Raw genomic sequence first — 19,679 nt, 5'->3', positions numbered from 1 at the left:
CAAGTGGAAATTTTGAAGTGGGGGTATGGTAAGGTATGGGAAATGAAAGGCTGAAGTTATGTGCACACTCCAGAAAAAGAGGGTGCCGCCACTCAAAAGGGGGTATGTCCTTGAGTGTAGTGTAATATGCTGTATGCCCATTGTACACATTATGCAAAACAGTAGTAGATCCCCTTACACTTGCCCCTTAATTATTATGCCATGCAGAAAGAGCCAAAATTCCCCTTATGCGACACAGAATGAGCAAAAAATTCACATTATACCACCCGGAAAGAGCCAAAATTCCCATTATGCTACATAAATTGAGCCAAAATTCACATTATGCAACATGGATTGAGGCAAAATTCACATCATTCCACCTGGAATAAGCCCAAATTCACATCATGCCTCCCGGATTGAGCCAAAATTCACATTATGCCACACAGAAAGTGCCAAAATTCACTTTATGCCACATGGATTGAGCAAAAATTCACATTATACCACTCCAATTGAGCCAAAATTCTCAATATGCCACATGGCGGCGTGACGCATGGACAGAGATGGTAGGGTGATACAGGGGCAGAGATGACGGGGTGATGCAGGGACAGAGATGGCGGGGTGATGCAGGGACAGAGATGGTGGGGTGACGCAGGGACAGAGATAGCAGGGTGACGCAGGGACAGAGATGGCGGGGTGACGCAGGGACAGAAATGGTGGGGTGACGCAGGGATAGAGATGGTGGGGTGATGCAGGGACAGAGATGGTGGGGTGACGCAGGGACATGCACCTCTATGTCACACTGCATGTCACATTCATCCCACCTGCTACCTTTCACATTCATCTGACCTGGCTCCTGTTTACATCAATGGGGATAGCCCAACCTCCAGACCGCAGCATCCTGTGGTCAGTATGGAGGTTGGACGGGGGTCACACACAGCCTCCGCTGCTGTCTGCTGTACTCTGCAGACAGCAGCGGAGTCAGGGAGGAGGTGAATGGATGTCTGTTTGCGGTATCCATTCACCTTGCAGACGGGGGATGCACGGGGGCTGGGGACAGTCCAGAAGCTTATTTTGGTGCTAGGCTTGCCCCCAGGGCGATGATCGGCAATCCTGGCAGGGTTGATCGTGGTCCCAGAGCTTGGAGATGATGTCATCTTCAAGCACCACCTCTGTCTACACTGCAGGTAGGCACCACAGTGTAAACGGTGCAAATCCCGGATCCGACTTGGCTTGGATCCATGTTCCAAATGACATGTCGGATCCGGGTTTTTTGGTGTAAAAGGGGTATAAGTGTCTGTGTGTTCTGTGTGTTTGTGTGTGTTGTACTGTTTTTGGGTGTGTTGTAGTGTATGGGTGTGTGTTGTACTGCTTGTGGTGTGTTATGTATGTGTGTGTGCATACCTCCCAAAATGACCATCTCCAGGAGGGACACAATGCTCTGTTCCTGGACTTTCTTATTAATGTATGATTACCATCATCTTTGTTGAACAGGTTCATTGATAACAAATGTGCTGGAACACAGGTGATGGCAATTAAGAGGGAAGTGCAGGAGCAGAGCAACGTGTCCCTCCTGGAGAGGGTCATGTTGGGAGGTATGGTGTGTGTTGTGTGTATCTTGCCAATGTGTAAGTGTGTGGTGTGCTGTGTGTGCGTATATGGTGTACTGTGTGTGTGATGTGTGTGTTTACAATGTGTACGTGTGTGTGTGTGATGTGTGGTCTATGTATTTCCCCAATTATTCCCAATTGTTGAAAGCCTTCACCATAATGCTAGAAAGTGTTTGCATTCATACTAAATGACAGCAATGAACTCAGGTGTGGTGTTGTTCCTTTGTCTTTGGTTTCCCAGATCGTCGATTTTTTTTCCAGATCATTAATTAAGGCAAATAGAACCTTGGTGTTTTTTACATTTCTAAGTGAAATTTCCCAAAAACGGCTTCGAAGTGCACACCACCAGCTCCAGAGGTACCTTGTTGCAAAATTTGGCTGCTCTGAGTGCCAAAGTGTGCTCGCAATGCAACAGACACACACACGCACGCACACACGCTCTTCAGCTTATTATATAGATAATAACGCACAATGTTATTACATATCTTAAAACCTAATAAATAAAATCAAGTGTCAAGTGTCAAACAATGCCTATACCCACAATTAAGTCGACAAGGTTCCTATTAGGCCCAAACTTTGTAGATAGGATATTTATAGTTACCACTCCTGGTTAAGCTTGGTTGCTTCTATAGACACCGTCCATAAGTCCAAGTGACTGGCCCAAGGTGGGCACAAATAACCAGTTTCACTTGCAAATTTTTGAAGAATGGTGGGTCTTTTTGTAGCAGGAGAAGGTTTAGCTGGTGCACCAGAAGGTAAGATGGCCTCCCAGATGGAAAGGGGTGGCAAATGAGTTCAATCCTGTGGGGCTGGTCCGGACTGCAATCCCAAATGGGTAGGTGGGTATAGGACAGGCACTTACTGACGCGTTTCGCCACTCCTGGCAGCTTTATCAAAGGTATAGTGCTTGCAAGCATGTGTGGGTATATATACCTTAAGAAATAGGTCACATGACCAAACAATCAATCATCATAGATCAGGCATTCCCAACCACGGTCCTCACGGCACACTAACAGTGCAGGTTTTAGTGATATCCAGGCTTGAGGACAGGTGACTTAATTAGTACCTTAATGATTCTGATTAAACCATCTGTGCTGAAGCCTGGATATCACTAAAACCTGCACTGTTGGTGTGCCCTGAGGACCGTGGTTGGGAATGCCTGTCATAGATCATTCAATTATGTCAATCTATTAAATAATAGTAGCAGGAGGCAGACCATCATTAAAGACTGAACATACATAGTCAAATATAAACCTAAAAAGAAGAAGTTAAATACATTTTTATTGTTAAGAACAGAGTTCTGTATCTTCTGTATCTCCGGCAGCTGCCGGTTTTCATTGGTGCTGATGGTCACATGACCTAGGTTGGTGAGACTGATTGGTGCAGGAAGCATGTGACGTGATCGCATTGGTGATGAAACAACTACATTGTCCATCAGGCAAAGCGGTCTCGTGACTCACGCCTCCAAATGACACCAAACTGAGCTGATCACGGGGGGCCGCCTCATCGCAATAGATGGACCGCCTGGCTACAGTGCTATAAAGATAAATTGGTCTTTTATGTACCATTGGCCACTCTTTAGGAGTGGCCAATTGGACTAATTGTCACAACCTTTCCCAGTGGAGATGGAAAGATCCGGAAAGTAGCAGTCAAAGTAGTTAAAGATGGAACTGTTAAGACATTCATCAGACCAATTACAGAGACTGTGCTTCTTATGTCTCAATGGGATATTCTGTAATTGTTATGCATGTATTACAGTGATTCAGTTTTTCCTGTTTTCTTATGTGTTGCATACGTTTAATAGTGATAAGTTTAATAGTGATATCTACAGATATCAGACGGGGAATGTACTGTATCCACAGCATTATTAGAGATCATATTATCTTGTTAGTGATTTATGTGATTAGGTAATGTTCTGCACTCTACTGCTTAAGTCTACTTTATTCTATGTACTGTAGATCTATATTCATTTGCTGCCATGGGACAGGTGAAAGAGTGATATCCTCCATTTTACTTACTGCTTCAGTTAATCTAGGATGAGATGCTGAGAAGCTGTGTTACTACAGGTCTGCTTATCCAGCAGACCTGTAGTAACACAGCTTCTCAGCATCTCATCCTAGATTAACTGAAGTAGTAAGTAAAATGGAGGATATATTTTTTCAAAGGTTGTTATACAAAGAATATGAAATGCAAAAAGTTTGGTAAATAAAGTAAAGAATTTTGAAACTCCGTTGAGGAAACCCTTACATTTCTGAATTTATTTTAAAGGAAGATCCAGTCTTCACCCTACAGCATTCTCTGCTTTTACAAAAAAATGTAAACTCTCAGCATGAGATGCAAAAGCATGCGAGCTAAATACTTTACCCTGTGTTCTCTATATACTGATTATTCACATGAAATAAAGCTGTAACTGTGTAACACATTTATCATGCAGTGATATTTCTAAACAAGAAGAATATTTTGTACCCTTTTAAAGTTCCAATATTTACCAGAGCAAACTAAGGATAACACGCCTTTTTCATTTCCTTAAACATCATAGCGCTTACGATAAAACATTTAGTTTGAAAAACTTACAAAATACATAGCCTTTATCCATGAAAAGGGAGTATTCATACAGCACTTTTATGACATTTTTCTTTTGAGGTGCAGCGTTGTAGAACCATTCAATTCTATAAAGTTTTTATGTGTTACAGAAAACCATTACTTTGGCTCTAAATACTGTACAAACTTTAGCCCACATTTCTTTTCAGTGTACATACAGTTTATCTAGACTTGTTTATTTGTATATATAGTTATATCATTTAGAAATCTAAGGAATGTTTACTTTGTACTGTATGATTATATTTTTACTATGTACATTCTCCACTCTAGGATATAATTTTTTTGCAGAATCAACAGATGTGTGAAGACCAATTATAGCAACTGATTTGCAAGTGAGTATGCAAATGTGTTTGTGATGTGTGAGGAGTGGTACTTTTTTTTCGTATCTGTCCCCTAGAGTATATGAAAATGACATTCTTGAGAGGTCGGGGGCGTGGCCACGGCGGTGCGGGAGTGAGGCGTGTGGTGAGAGCTCCCTGAGAGACTATCCGGCATGTATCTATATTCCCCGATGTGGTGAAGTACCTGAGAGCGAGGACCCCTGCTGTATCTCTGCCGGCGGTGAAATTGAGTACGGCCGCTGACCTGTGGTAGCGCGGTATGGACCAAGAGAGTGGGCGCAGGCAGTGACGCACGAGTGTGACTAGCTGGTGCGCGACGAACGGCGCCGGACGCCGGGAGTGAACACAGACCGCGGCGTGCAGCAGCACTTGAGGTGGAAGCAGAGACTGTCCCGCCGCTGCCTAGCCGAGTTGGTATACTCGCCCTCCCGCAAGCCCCCTGCTATCCCTAAACGTAGAAGCAAGCTGAAGCATCGCGGGGAGAACCACGCTGAACTGCTGGTGTACCCTTCAAAGGGACATACACGGCCGGCTGGAACTTGGAGTCCCTGTTACGCCCTGGATGTTAGAGGGTCAATTGTTGTGAACTGACACCAGTGAAGGAGTCAGAGTGGCAGAGTTCTGAGAAAACTGTAAGCCCCACGTCTAATCCTCATCAAAATAAGGTACTCTTCTCCCTTTTTTGCCTTATATCAATCTGACGGTTTCTATCTTGAAGAGGTGGGAAGGTGGAAAAAAAAAAAAAAAGAAGTGAGTTTGTACAACTACAGCGATTCTGGGCTCTCTGTGACCTTTAATGGTTGCACATACCAAGCTTTATCTGTGTTTCCCTGTGGACCCCTATCTAGATAATTCAGTATAATAGCACACTATAAGTGTGGTGGCGGGACTGGAGCTATATTCCCGAGGAAACAGTGAACTAGCTGGAGCGTCTGCTACTGCTTCTTGCCCCCCTGATTGGACTTCAGCACTGTACGAATTTGTCCACTATTGGTACTACTGACTGTGTTTACTCTACGGTAAAGATGGGCAAAACAGGGAACACCAGCGCGGCAGCAAAATTAGAAAAATTTGCCCGGTCACAACCCAATACAAAATCATTAACTCCTGCGTCCACACCGCTGTCAACACCAACTAAAGGGGCTGAACATCAGGAGGTACCAGACATATCTCTACAACAGCTTATGGAAGCAATAAAAAGTTGCGAAGGGAAGTTGTTGGAGAAAGTCTCAGATCTTCAGTCAGATGTGGCGCTTATGAGACAAGACATTAAAGTTATGAAAGAACAAGTCAAAGAAGCTGAAAGCCGTGTCTCTAAGCTTGAAGACAGCAACATCACCCTGGTAGAGAAAGTGGAGTTGCTATCCAAGCAAATGGTTGAATTGAAATTAAAGCTGAATGATATTGAAGGGAGAGGACGAAGAAATAATGTCAGAATCGTGGGACTGCCTGAGAAAGAAGAAGGGACTGAACCCATAAAATTTGTTGAACGATGGCTAATAGATAAGTTTGGACAACAAGCCTTCTCCAAATTCTTCTCAGTTGAGCGAGCGCACCGGGTGCCTCTGAGACCTTTGCCACCTGGCGCCCCGCCAAGAACAATGATTATAAAAATGCTACACTTTCAGGACAGAGACTCTGTGTTGCGGCTGGCTCGAGAAAAAAACACCATTGAATACAAGGGGGCGAGGGTCTCTTTTTTTCCGGATTTTGCCATTGAAACGCAAAAAGAAAGAGCAAAGTTTATTGAAATTAAACGAAGATTGCGTGAAAAGGGCATTAAATACGCCATGCTATATCCTGCGAAGCTCAGGGTGGTGGCTGGTGCAGAAACAGTCTTTTTTACAAGCCCGAGAGATGCCGCTTGTTGGTTAGACAAATGGGCGCCTGGCCCATATCAGATGGCAGCAGCAGGGAGAGATTAAGGGGAAAGAGAATTTGTGAAAACAATGAAGTGAAATTTCTTTCAGGGAGCTCACCGCATTATGGTGGCCTAAATAGTTAGAGCCCTTAGGATTAGAGCCTAGTGGGAAATGGGGAGAGGAGAGCTAGGTATACCAGGGTGGGGAACGGTATACAGGGTGGGGGGTGGGGGGGTGGGACGGGAGGTGATTGTTAATTGTTGTATTGTTTATGTGTATTTGAGTAGGCACTCTTTAACTCAATGTCTGTTAGGCAATAATATACCATTGAGGCAGTTTCCAGCCTCCCAGTCAAGAAGTGATAAACCACCATGAGACCTGAGAGTATTAAAGCCCTAGCTTGGAATATTCGTGGGGCCAATGACAAAATTAAGCGCTCATTGGTGCTGCATAAGCTGAAAGAATATGGGGCAGATATTATGTGCTTATCAGAAACTCACTTGGCGGGCAAGAAAGTGATGGCCCTAAAAAGACCGTGGATTGGGCACCACTTCCACGCCCCTTTTACCTCAACATCTAGGGGGGTATCGGTATTAATTAAGAAATCACTTCCATTTATATGTAACAGGGTATTGACAGATCCCCAGGGTTGTTACGTATTTCTTGACTGTGTGGTTGGACAAATGCAATTGATTGTCCTGTCAATATATATTCCTCCTCCGTTTGCATATAAGATTCTCAATAAGGCCATTGAGTTTGTTTCTATGTCTCCTCAGTCTATGGTTTTATGTATGGGAGATTTCAATAATGTGCTTAACCCCTTCCTCGATAGATGGAGTAGCACGCTAAAAAGAGGTCTTAGTACGAGCACGGGTTTCGCTAAATTTATTGAAGACATAGGGTGGGTGGACCCGTGGAGGTTCCTCAACCCGAATAAAGAACAGTACTCTTGCTTCTCCCAGTCTCATATGGCGTTATCAAGGATAGATCTAATTTTGGTCTCCAAAGAGCTTATGCCCTTGATCCGTGACATCAATTACAAAGCCCGGGGAATCTCAGACCACTCTCCAGTGATTGTTGAGTTCGATGGTGCTGCGGATCAGGGTAATAGATTCTGGAGATTCAACCCCAGATGGCTGAATAATATAGATCCAAATGATGAGCTATTAAAAAATTGGAAGGAGTTCTGGGAGTATAATAGTGGTACGGCTAGTACACATGTTGTATGGGATACTTTAAAAGCATATATCAGGGGTACCCTTAAGAAAAAAATTGCAGAGGTCAAAAAGAAAACTAGAGAGGGAATTCTGGAAAAAGAAAAGGAATGTCTGAATTTAGAAAAACAGTATTATAGTGATAAATCAGAGGTGACATTTCAGGCATGGCAGGCGGCACAATCTGTATGGTTGGAAGGGATCAAACAGGTCAATATTAATATATTGGCGCATAAAACAACACAAAGATACCAAGGGGAAGACCGAATAGGGAAGTATTTAGCCTTCATTGCCCAGTCAGAAAAACCTTCAAATATAATTATGCAAGTCAATGATCAGGCTGGCAATACGGTTAAATCACCATCCAAGGTGGGTGAGGCATTTGTTACACACTTTAGCCAATTATATGCTAGTCAGCTACAACATAGTCAACAGGAAATAGGAAATTATATTAACAATATCCAGCTCCCTAAATTGGACGAATCAGATCAGCAGATGTTAGATGCACCATTGACTCTAGCAGAAGTATATAAAGTAATAAACCTGCTCCCAAAAGGTAAAGCTCCGGGACTGGACGGACTACCCGCTGAAACCTATAAAAAGTATAGTAAACTATTGGCCCCATTGCTATTTGAAACACTTAGAGATAGTTTCGATCAAGGGTGTCTCCCAAAATCACTCTCAGAGGCTAATATTATATTGATCTTGAAATCAGATAAGAATCCGATAGAATTAGACTCATACCGCCCCATATCTTTAATATCAGTAGAAGCCAAGGTAGTGGCAAAAATCTTGGCCAATAGATTAACAAAATGTATTAACAAATTGATTAACCCGGATCAAACCGGCTTTATGCCAGGCAAGACCACTAGTTTAAATATTCGAAAATTATATACACATCTCCAACTGGGTGGGGTAAAAAATAGTAACGAGGCCGCGGTCGTATCACTAGATGCGATAAAAGCGTTCGACGCGGTAGAGTGGCCATTTTTATGGGCGCTGCTCCAAGCATACGGCTTCGGGTTCAACTACATCAGATGGATTCAGCTTCTATACACTAACCCCTCTGCTAGAGTGTCAGTAAACGGGTGGACTTCATCGGCCTTCGGCTTAGCTAGAGGCACTAGACAAGGGTGTCCCCTGTCTCCATTCTTATTCGCCTTGGCGATTGAGCCCTTGGCAACAATAATAAGGCAGCATCCGGGTATAATGGGTTTCTCCACTAAAGATCGGATAGATAGAGTTTCTTTATATGCGGATGATCTTCTAATATTTTTAAATCAATGTAGTTATTCACTCCCGCTGGTCCTACAACTGATCAGTGAATATGGGGACTATTCGGGATTAAGAATAAATTGGGCCAAGTCAAATGTCCTCCCGGTAGGTGGGTTAGGTAAATTGACATCAGATGTTCTACTCCCCTTAAAAAAAGTTAAAACCTTTAAATATTTAGGAATTATAATATCGAGTGTTCCAAAAGAATACATTGAATTAAATATAAACCCGTTATTGGAATGGCTTAAAAAGAAGGTTAAAATCTGGAGCAGGTTGCCCTTAATTGTCGCTGGTAGGGTGAATCTAATAAAAATGTCAGTATTGCCAAAAATATTGTATATTATTCAACAGGCCCCGATATACTTACCAAGTTCCCTCTTTAGGAAATTAAACAGTATTCTTGGCTCTTTTATATGGAATGGTTCTCGGCCTAAGATCAAGCTGATCCACCTGATGAGAGACCGAACAGATGGAGGTCTAGGCCTCCCTGACCTTCGCAATTACTATCTAGCTGCGCAGGCAATGCAATTAAAGGCCTGGTTTAGCGAGCAGGACGAGGGGCATTACTTAGTCAAAACCTTGGTAGAAGTATCTACGCCGGATAAGTCACCAACGAATAGATTAACACAAGGTAGGAAGTACTCTTTAGACCTACCAATAGTTACACAGGCAGTGAAAATTTGGCTAGAGATTGAGAAAATATTAGAGGTGGATTATTTGGATGAAGAACTTAGGATAATAGATATATTAGAATCAACTGAGATAAAATCGTTGCAAATCCTCGAGGTGTGGCACTCCCACTCAGTGGTAAATGTTTCCCAGTTTTTTGATTTAAACGGGGTCAAAACTTTTTCCCAGTTGAAAGAAGAATATGATCTCCCAAGATCGTACCTCTTTAGATATTTTCAATTAAGAAGTGCTCTGTTAGCAAAGATTAAACAACCATTGCCCATGTTTAGCGAAACTGACGTAAAGAAGATTCTTAAATCGAATAACAATAAAGGTCTTACCTCAAAGATCTACAACTTGCTAAAAGAAGGCAAATGGGGACAGGACCTGGTACATGCTAGGGAAAAATGGGAAGGCGATATAGGGGCTTTGACTGATTCAGAATGGGGCTCAGCCAAAACCGCGGTGGCTAGGGCCACAAATTCATTGCGAATTCAACAAACACAACTGTTTATACTGCATCGGTCTTATATAACCCCTAGTAGGTTGAGCAAATTTAAGGGCAATGGTCTAACTACCTGCCCTAAATGTGGAGATATATCAGGCACATTTATCCATCTAATCTGGGAGTGTGAGCATGTAGCAGAGTATTGGGACAGTGTTAAAGGGGTTATATCTAATACTGGGATTCCAAGTGAACTGTTATCGGATAGATGTTGTTTATTGGGTATAGTCCCAGAAGGAATTGACAGGAAGGACAGAACTTATATTATTAATGTATTATCGATTGCAAAGGTTATCATTGGGAGAATGTGGATGTCAAATAGCGCACCGGAAGTGGAAGTTTGGAAAACACGTGTAAATTTTATTGTAAATCAAGAAAGATGTTTAGCACATAGAAATCAAACATTAAATAAATATCACTTAATTTGGGATCACTGGTTACAATCCCCTTATCACAATAAAAGTTAAATGAGAAATGAGGCACATAACAGATATTTTCCTTGTTAGCAGTGTATTATTGTATTATGTAAGTGTTTTTTTTTTTTTTTTTTTTTTTCCTTCTCTTGTTTTTCCTCTTTTGCACGTAGCACTTTAAATAAGGAATTGGATTAATTAAAAGTCACTAAAAAGTTCGGTTGTACACCTGAGAAAAGAGTAAGGGTAACACAAATATAATAGAGTAGAAATACCATCCATATTCTCTCATAAGACCTAGGGACCCAGGCTTGAGCAAGTGCGAAATTAAGATAGGGAGTGACTGAAAATAAATAGCATGGTCAAGGGTATATTGTGAGTTGTTTAAAACAGATGCCTACAAAAAAAAAAAAAAAAAATGTAAATGCATGTATGTAAATGTATGTATGTAAATGTCTTTTGTTTGTCTTTTTTTATGGATGTTACAAGTGAAAAACCAATAAAGAATATAAAAAAAAAAAAAAAAAAAAGAAAATGACATTCTTGAATGTATTGTACAACTATGCAGTAAAATGTTATTAAATATCACTTCTTATGATCACCATTTATAATTTGTGCTAATAAACCTCCTTTGCAACTTGATAGCAAGTAAAGGGGCGAAGTATGCACATTTTGGGAAACAGGATGCAATCACCTAGCACTGATTGCTAAGTAAGATCCTATTTTATGGTCCCAAGTTTCAGAAGCCTGATTAATTACATCACATGTGCACATTGGAGACCACCCATGCTGGGAACTGACTGGGAACTGCATACCTCACAACTGTCTCCTCTGACAAGTTGCCCCGACCAGCTCTAAGTCATGGCCATCACTGGGAACAGTCTGGTCACTGGTACAACCAGGGAAAGCTGGATGGAAGAACCTTTTTCACCAGGTGGAGTTGGGCATAGAGGCAAAGACAGCACCTTGATTTGGGAGGTTGGAATGCAGCTGCACTGACTACAGCGGTGGACTGGAGCACCGAAGGTACTGCAACTGTGGAGCATCCATGCTTGTATGACTGTGGAGTGGTAGGGGTGCTGGGTCTGCTCATTTTGCTATGAGACCCAGAAAACTCTAGTTCCACCCCTGGTACACAGAAGGATCCAAAGAGGATTGCTGCTCCTTAAACAGAGCTCAGAGGCGAACCTGTGTACCTATACCTGGAGTGCTGCTAACATTGGAAATAGGAGACAGGAAAGCTCCTGTCTGGTACCGCTCAGCCTGTGCTGCAGTAAGCAATCTTGTGCCTGCCACTGCTGCTGGACTGTGAGATGCAGAGGCGGAACTACCATTGGTGCAACAGGTGCATTGCACCGGGGCCTCTGAGGACTAAGGGGCCCATTGCTGCCCAGACAAGCAGCTTGTACCCCTGTCACCCTGATGTGGGGCCTAAATTATACTTTTGCACCTGGGCCCACCACTCACAAGTTCCGCCACTGGTGAGATGGCACCAGACAGTGAATGTTGATTCTGCATGCTGCACATGGAGCTGGAGCCCAGCCAATTCATTGTGGGCTCAAGTCTATATATATATATATATTTTTTTTGGGGGGGGGGGGTCATCACTTATATAAATGTTTTCTTATACTGTACATTTTACTGTTTGAGCTAAACAGTCCCTTTTGATAAGTAACAGACTTTGTGGCTTAGCCACCCCAATAATCTTTTTATTAAAATACTGTATGCATCTCATTTGCACCACTGAAATGACAAAACACAATGCAAGTGTACACTGACCACCAGAGCTGGCAGTTCTTGTACTTCAAATTCATAGCTACCGTACAATTAGTGTTAGCCATCATGGGGATTGTAGAACTACATCTAATTACCATGTTTGGAGTCAGGAAGGATTTTTTTTTTATCCCCATGAAGTTAAATTTACAAAAATGTAATTGTTGGGTTTTTTTTCTTTCCTTTGGATAAATACAATAATTTACAAAAGGATTAGTTAAAAGCAGTGGCGTAACTATATACATGTGGGCCCCATAGCAAAAGTTTGTAAGGGCCCCTATTCATCAACAAATGCTGAAAAAATGTATATAGCACATGATACTTTGACAGGCAAAGTGGGCCCCATTCAACTCTGGGCCCCATAGCAGCTGCACCCCCTGCACCTATGGTAGTTACGCCCTTGGTTAAAAGGAAATTACATTTCCAATCTCAATATGGGGTCTACGATATTTAACAATTATCGGAAACCTGTTGCTATCTGAACATGATGTTAGCGTCCAAAATCATATTGGCATATGTGATTATTATGTCCATATCTAACAATCAGTTGCTACAGTGTGCTTTGAGTGGCAGTAGAACGCAAGTGCATGAGCAGTTATAAAACCATGCATGTACGGCCGGCAGATGAACCCACTGCTGGTTACTTTTGCAATCTGTAGCCCATTAGCTACAATGGCATTAGCTGGGGGACCAAGTTTGGAAATCCCTTTTTAATCTGGACCTTGGAAAATCAAACGAAACTGAGTTTCCCACAAAAAACCTATGAGGTTTCAGCTGCTGTCAGAAATGGAGGGATCACAGCAGATAAATCGGAGATATCAGATGAGATCCCTCCTTCATACAGTACAGTATCAATTCTTATATTTCTGACATGTTTCTTATGTCTTTGTAATATGTTTGTAAATTGAATAATGTGCTGCAACATCTTTTCTTTCTTAGGGACAGGAAAACTAACAACTGCCTAAATCCTGTTACCATCCATGTGCAGAAAAGTATGAGGAGATAATATACATCCAAGAAAAGAATTTCAGCCAGTTCAAAATTAAATTCACATTCACAGCTGGTTCTTCTAGTGTTTTCTAGGGACAGTGCACACATTTCTGATGTAGTTTGAGGTTATAACAATGACTGTTGTCCATATAGGCAGCTATAGTAGAGAAATACATTGAGTTTGCAAAACATATTTGCCTTTTGGCCTCTCAAGATATATGGGAAAGAAAGGTATGTGCAAAAAGAAAAAGGTACATATGGGTGGCACAGTAACCCAAGAGATAGACCACAGTGGGTAAATCAAACCAATTTATTTGACATAAAATAAAAGACATACATATCCAAAAAATACCATATAAGAAACTGGATGGCCAAAGTCTGGGTTTGGTCCTGGGCTAAAAAGCTCAGCATTACCACAGAAAGTGTAAAGTCCAAGAGACTCCTGTTTAACAATGTGCTTGGAAAAGTGCTGGTGCTGTCCGAAAGAACTGTCCAAGATGCAGAATGTGAAGTCAGGTCAAGACAATGCATTTTGTTGGGGTGCCTCCTTCCTCAGGATTGATAACTCTGATTGTGCTGAATCCTTTATTTATACCTACAGTATCTTAATTAGTTCTTATTGCAGCTTCCCTCAAAGTGATACGTCTGTTTCACACTCTACTTTTAGTTGCGTTCCACATCTCCGGAAGTGACGTTTGTGTTCCATTTCCGACTACTGGTTGTGTTCCCAAAGTATATCCCAGAACAGACTTTCTTCCATTGGATTAGAAATTTCTGCGCATTCTTCACGTTAAATAAAGCTCCACAGAATTATATTGGGTTTATACGGATCCCCTCACTCCCCTAACCAAATTGCTGTACTTCGTATTCCAGTGTAGTCCATCCCTATACCAGGAAGGAGGGAACCAAATTCACCATGATCAGGTTCTGTACCTCAAATTCAAGGAGTTATATTAAAGAGAAGAAGAATGACAACAATAAATAAAACTATAAGTTAAAAACATCATAAAAGTCTTAGAGGGGTATTCAATCCCCGATGCTATTTCCGATGGGGGAAAAGCGGCGGTCTCCTATTCAATGCTGTCTTGTCCAACAGCATTGAAGAGCCAGATCAACAGAATGGGCCCGACTTTGAAAGCTGTTGGGACTGTTTTGTCGATTACGCCCATAAATTGTCATGATCACAGTCGAATCTTGACAATCCATCGCCGTTTATGTGGACACACCCCCTTTTCGCCAAACAGGACATTGAATCCCACCTGGCGATATGCTGTTGAGCAAAATGAAAATGGGCCTGGGTCACGGCTGTTGGGACGGATCAACAGTCCAACAAAGACGAACCAAGGTGCTTATAAAGTTAGGTGATTTATCCCAAAATATGAATAAAAAATATATAAAATAAATATGCAGGGTGTTGATTTCTACAGATCCCTAGCTCACTGCAACTGTCTAAGGAGATCTCTGCATGGATTCTCCTGAACTGGAATAAAGGCTACTTAGGGAAATACCCACATGTGCAGTCTATTTCCTTAAGTAGCCTTTACGCTGAAAACCATTTGAGTTCAAAGTCAACGTTATGAACTTAAGCATATAAGGAATCTAAAATATATATATCCATTTCATTTTACTCTTTGCTAAACAAGATTCAATATCTTTATTTTTCCAATTCCCCTTAATTTTTTGTATCCAAATAATCTTATCATATCTTAAACCCTTCCTTATTATATATGTGCTCTGCAGCTCTGGTTTTTGAATTTATTGCATGAACAATCCATCAGATACACTATATTTCTAGAGTAAATTCATAAATTCCGTTATCTTTCTTTCCATATTCTTCTTCGTGGTAGCTTTGCATATAAGACATGCATCAAAAGCATCACCCGCGACCCCCGCCAGACACGCCACGCTAGCGGTACCGGCGGCGGACAACATTGGAGGGGGCAGGACACCATCCAGCCTCCGACGAGGTAAAACCCACCCACGGGGAGGCAGCACACGGCGAGCCCAGAACAGCCATACACACCACCCTGTCCAACCACAGCAACCCATTGCGGGCATTGACTGAAGGACACCCCAGTCGGCCACTCATAACAACAGCGTCTAGAGGAACAACACATCCCCTTCTCTGACTGCACCCCTACCTGCGAAGCAAGCACAGGCACTGCAAGGCAATTTAAGAACTTTGCCACTACCCACCACCGAACCAGGGATATCTAGGACACCCAGGGCACAGGCCAGTGGGACGCCGCTACCGTGGGTGAGCCTGACCAACATTGGTCGCCACCAGGCTCCCCAAGGAACTCTGGACATTACAGCTATCACTGCTCACCCACAATATTGTACAGGATCTCAATATTCCGCATATGTTTTAACATCTGCACATGTTATGTAAATTGTATAATCTTTTTTGCACCTTGTATAATTAAAAACGCACTTTTTAACCATCCAGTAAACACCATTTATTATCACACACACCACACTAAGGAGCAAAGCGCAGCACTACCAACAGAAAAACTATATATATATATATATATATATATATATATATATATAATATAATTATTAATATAATATATATATATATATAATATTACAGCACAGCACCAGAGGTAGGCCCCAGCACAGGCGAGACATTAGTACTACAAGTACACAGTTAGACTGTCCTCCTTGCTAGGGAGATCCCCCCCTAAGCAGAGAGGAGAACAGAGTACACAGCAGCACTGAGGGAGACAGCCCCGGCGAATAAAATAATTACAGCACAGCACACCAGAGGTAGACCGCACAGACGAGACAGTAGTACTACAAGTACACAGTTAGACTGTCCTCCTTGCTATGGAGATCCCACCCTAAACAGAGAGGAGAACAGAATACACAGCAGCACTGAGAGAGACAGCCCCAGCGAATAAAATATTGCGTTCAAGCTCAAGCTCAAGTTTAAGCCCCAGCAGCAGCACCAACACACCCTCTCCCAACCCACTACTACACTGGAGTGAAGATGGCGGGCACAGCAGCCGCTATTTAAAGCCTCGTGAAATACAGCGCCGGGCGATGACATTCTGCCCACACGGACGGACCCGAGTCAGCCGGGAATCTCCAATCGCTGCTCGGAACCGGGCTCGGAATGATGATGTCTGTGGGGGCTTGGATCTCTGGAATCCGAGTCTGCACATCTCTAGTTTTACCACACTTCAATTATTTTTCCCTATATTCTACATTTTGTTTTAATTCCAACTCTCCTTCTCTTATTTCTCCTTATTATATTGTAATCCCTGATCTACTGTATGTGTTTTTTTATATTATGGCCCTTGATTCCCACCTTTTTTTATTTTAATACTGTGCCCATATTACTCTTTTAGTTTTGGATGAAATTTAGAAAAAATTTAAATAGTGCATCTTTACACTGACTTTACACTATAAAAAAAAAGTTTTTTCCTTTAAAAAAATGTCAATTATTGTAAGTATAGCATATAAAATTTTGGATTTAACAGTGGATTAATACACTTATGCAATGCAGAAAAACTAAAACCTGAATACTTGAAATGACTTGTTATTACACATATGGAAGATGTGATTATTTATGCAAAGTGAAGAAGAAGTGCCAGTATAAATAAAATATATGGACAATACAAAAAAAATCAATAACAAAAGAAAAGAAAAAAAAAGAAAAACAAATTAAACTGAATGTTTGCATCTTTGAATTAATTGACAACTGTTGCAGCTTTAAACACACCATGCAGAATAAGTGGATGGCACTAAACAGCTTAGCTGCAATTATTATGGAAAGTCTGAGGTATAATTTCCCCTGCGGTTTTGTTAGGCGTACAAAATTCATAATTCTGATTTGTGGCAGGTAGTTATTACCTAACCATCACGGGTGGGGATATGCAAATATTATTCTGATAAGGCTGAACAAGTGAGCATCTTTTATTCCAGTGCTCAGTTATTAATGCGATTTATTATTCTCCTCTTGTCTGGAGCCATTTAATTAATTAGATGTTGCAGATAAAATAGAAATTGTTTTGTACATTATACAATTCTATTTTCCTATAAAAAAGAGTCTGGATTAATGAATATACTGTGGATTGATAAACTACTTCACATTGAACAGATATGAAATTTGTTTCTTTCCACTCCAGTTAAAGAGAAACTTTTAAAATGGGAGAAATGTAAAGTTGATACAGGTTGAGTATCCCCTATCCGAAATGCTCGGGACCACGAGCATTCCGGATAGGGGAATTTTTCGGTTTTTGGAATATTTTTTTTAAAGCATACTTACCTGTCCCCTGATGGTGTCCGGTGGTCCCTCGGCGTCCACACAGTCCCCGGGCGTCCACAGCAGGCCTCCGGCATCTTCTCTGGGTCTCCAGCGGTCCCAGGAATGCATTGCGCGAGTGTGCGCGCGCACCGGTGACGTCACCGGCGCGCGCGCACACTCGCGCAATGCATTCCTGGGACCGCTGGAGACCCTGGAGAAGATGCCGGAGGCCTGCTGTGGACGCCCGGGGACTTGGTATGAAAAGAGGGTTAGGGGGGTTAAAAAAAAAATATATATTCGAATGATTCCAAAAACCACGGTTTTTGGAATAATTTGGATAAGGGATGTCCGGATACAGGATACTCAACCTGTATTTCCTTTTTGACGGGAGAATAATTTTCGTTTGAAAAAGACAAAATAAAATCTAAATCTAGATTTTTAATTTTTTATATTTGACATTATTCTCATGCAACCAATTTATAAATATGCATTGTTAACAATGGTGTATCTATAATGGATGCAGTGTGTACAGTGCACATGGGCCTGAGTCTCAGGCGGCCCACACCACGAAAATTGTACCCATTATGGTTATACTTACACTCCAGAGTCCTGCAACAGGAGTGCTGCTGAAATTGATAGTGCTCAGATGCCGCAGCTCAGCAGAAGTGTGCACATGCGCAATAGGATCTGAGCACTACAGCACCCAGACCCTATTGCTCTGAGCAGAGAGGAGGGGGCCCTCATCTCTCTTAATATGCCCCTCATTGTTAATATACTACTGTACGCACCAATTTATTTAATACAGAAAATGTAGTAACATAAAAATGTTTTTTTGAGGTTTAAATAAAATCTATATATTACTAAATAGTATGACAGTCGATTAAGTAATGAAAACACATGATTTGCTTGTGGAAAATATCAAATAAAAGCCATTTACCAAAAAGGATAAATCACTGCCAAATGCTTATGTTTCTGGGATTTCTGGGTAATTACTGATTCATCAAAGTGGCCCAAGTCACCTGTAAGTTCTTAAAGAACTCCTGATAACGTGAACGTGAGGACTGGATTTTGGATCTACAAAATAAGCCAATGGTTCCCAACCTTGGTTTTCATGTACCCCTGACAGTTCACAGTTTTCTGGTCACCCGGCATATGCACAGGTGCACTCATTATTCACTGACACATTTTAAAAGATTCACAGGTGGAGCTAATTATTTCTGTGAGGAGACTTGGAAAATTTTAACTGTTGTGGTACTTGTAGACCACAGTTGAGAACCACTAAAATAAGGAATCATGTATAAAGAAAATCCCCTCCTTTGTAAGCCTGATAATTTGTTTTCATATATGACTAAGGGAAAAACTGTTTTACTTCTAGGACTTGTTAAAGTTAAATCAAAAGTTTTTCTGAATTGTTTGTTTAATTGTGCATTTCCATCGTTTGTGAATAACTTGTTTTCTAAGTAAATTCATTGCTGTGCTTGTTATAGCATCATAATATATATATATATTTTTTTTAACAACAGGACTTCTTTGCTTTATAGACAGACTGAGACTGATTGTGCCATGTTGACAATTCTTGAAAGCAATTATTAACTAGAACCAAAAATCATTATGAATGTGAAATGGAGATTAGACCATACAACTAGCCTTAATCAGGCTTACTGGTTCATTAACCCTTTGAGTGCCAAGTGAATTTGTCAAAATAGGTGTGGATATTGCCAAGCATATTTACCCATTGTGGTGAGATATCCTAAAAATATCAGTTAAAAGTGCCAGCGTCACTCACAGCAACTGTTCTTATTTTGAGTGCCATATTTAACGAAGCTTCAATTAATTGACTTGGCTGTATTTGTATTTATTTATACTAAAATAACAGTCACTGTGAGCGATGGTGGCATTTTTAGCGGATAATTTGAGGATTGCTGACAGCAACGTTGGCACTCAAAGGGTTAAGGAACAGCGATAACCGTGGTAAATACACAGCAGTGTAGGACACATATAGAGGTGGTGATATTAGCAATATATACTGTAAGTTGGTTCAGGGAGACTAGTTAGTCTCACCTCTGATTAGCACAGTACTGCACAGCCATACAGCACCATGTCAGTTAACACAGTTGGCTGACTGATTTGCACATGTGCAGTAGTATACTAGTGGCCAGCTTAATAAAAATTTCCAGCTGGAGTGAAAAAAAGAG

This window comes from Crinia signifera, chromosome 8 (genome assembly GCF_055691185.1).
Source record: "Crinia signifera chromosome 8, ASM5569118v1, whole genome shotgun sequence".
Taxonomy (NCBI): Eukaryota; Metazoa; Chordata; class Amphibia; order Anura; family Myobatrachidae; genus Crinia; species Crinia signifera.
Note: the sequence above shows the minus strand (reverse complement) of the source record.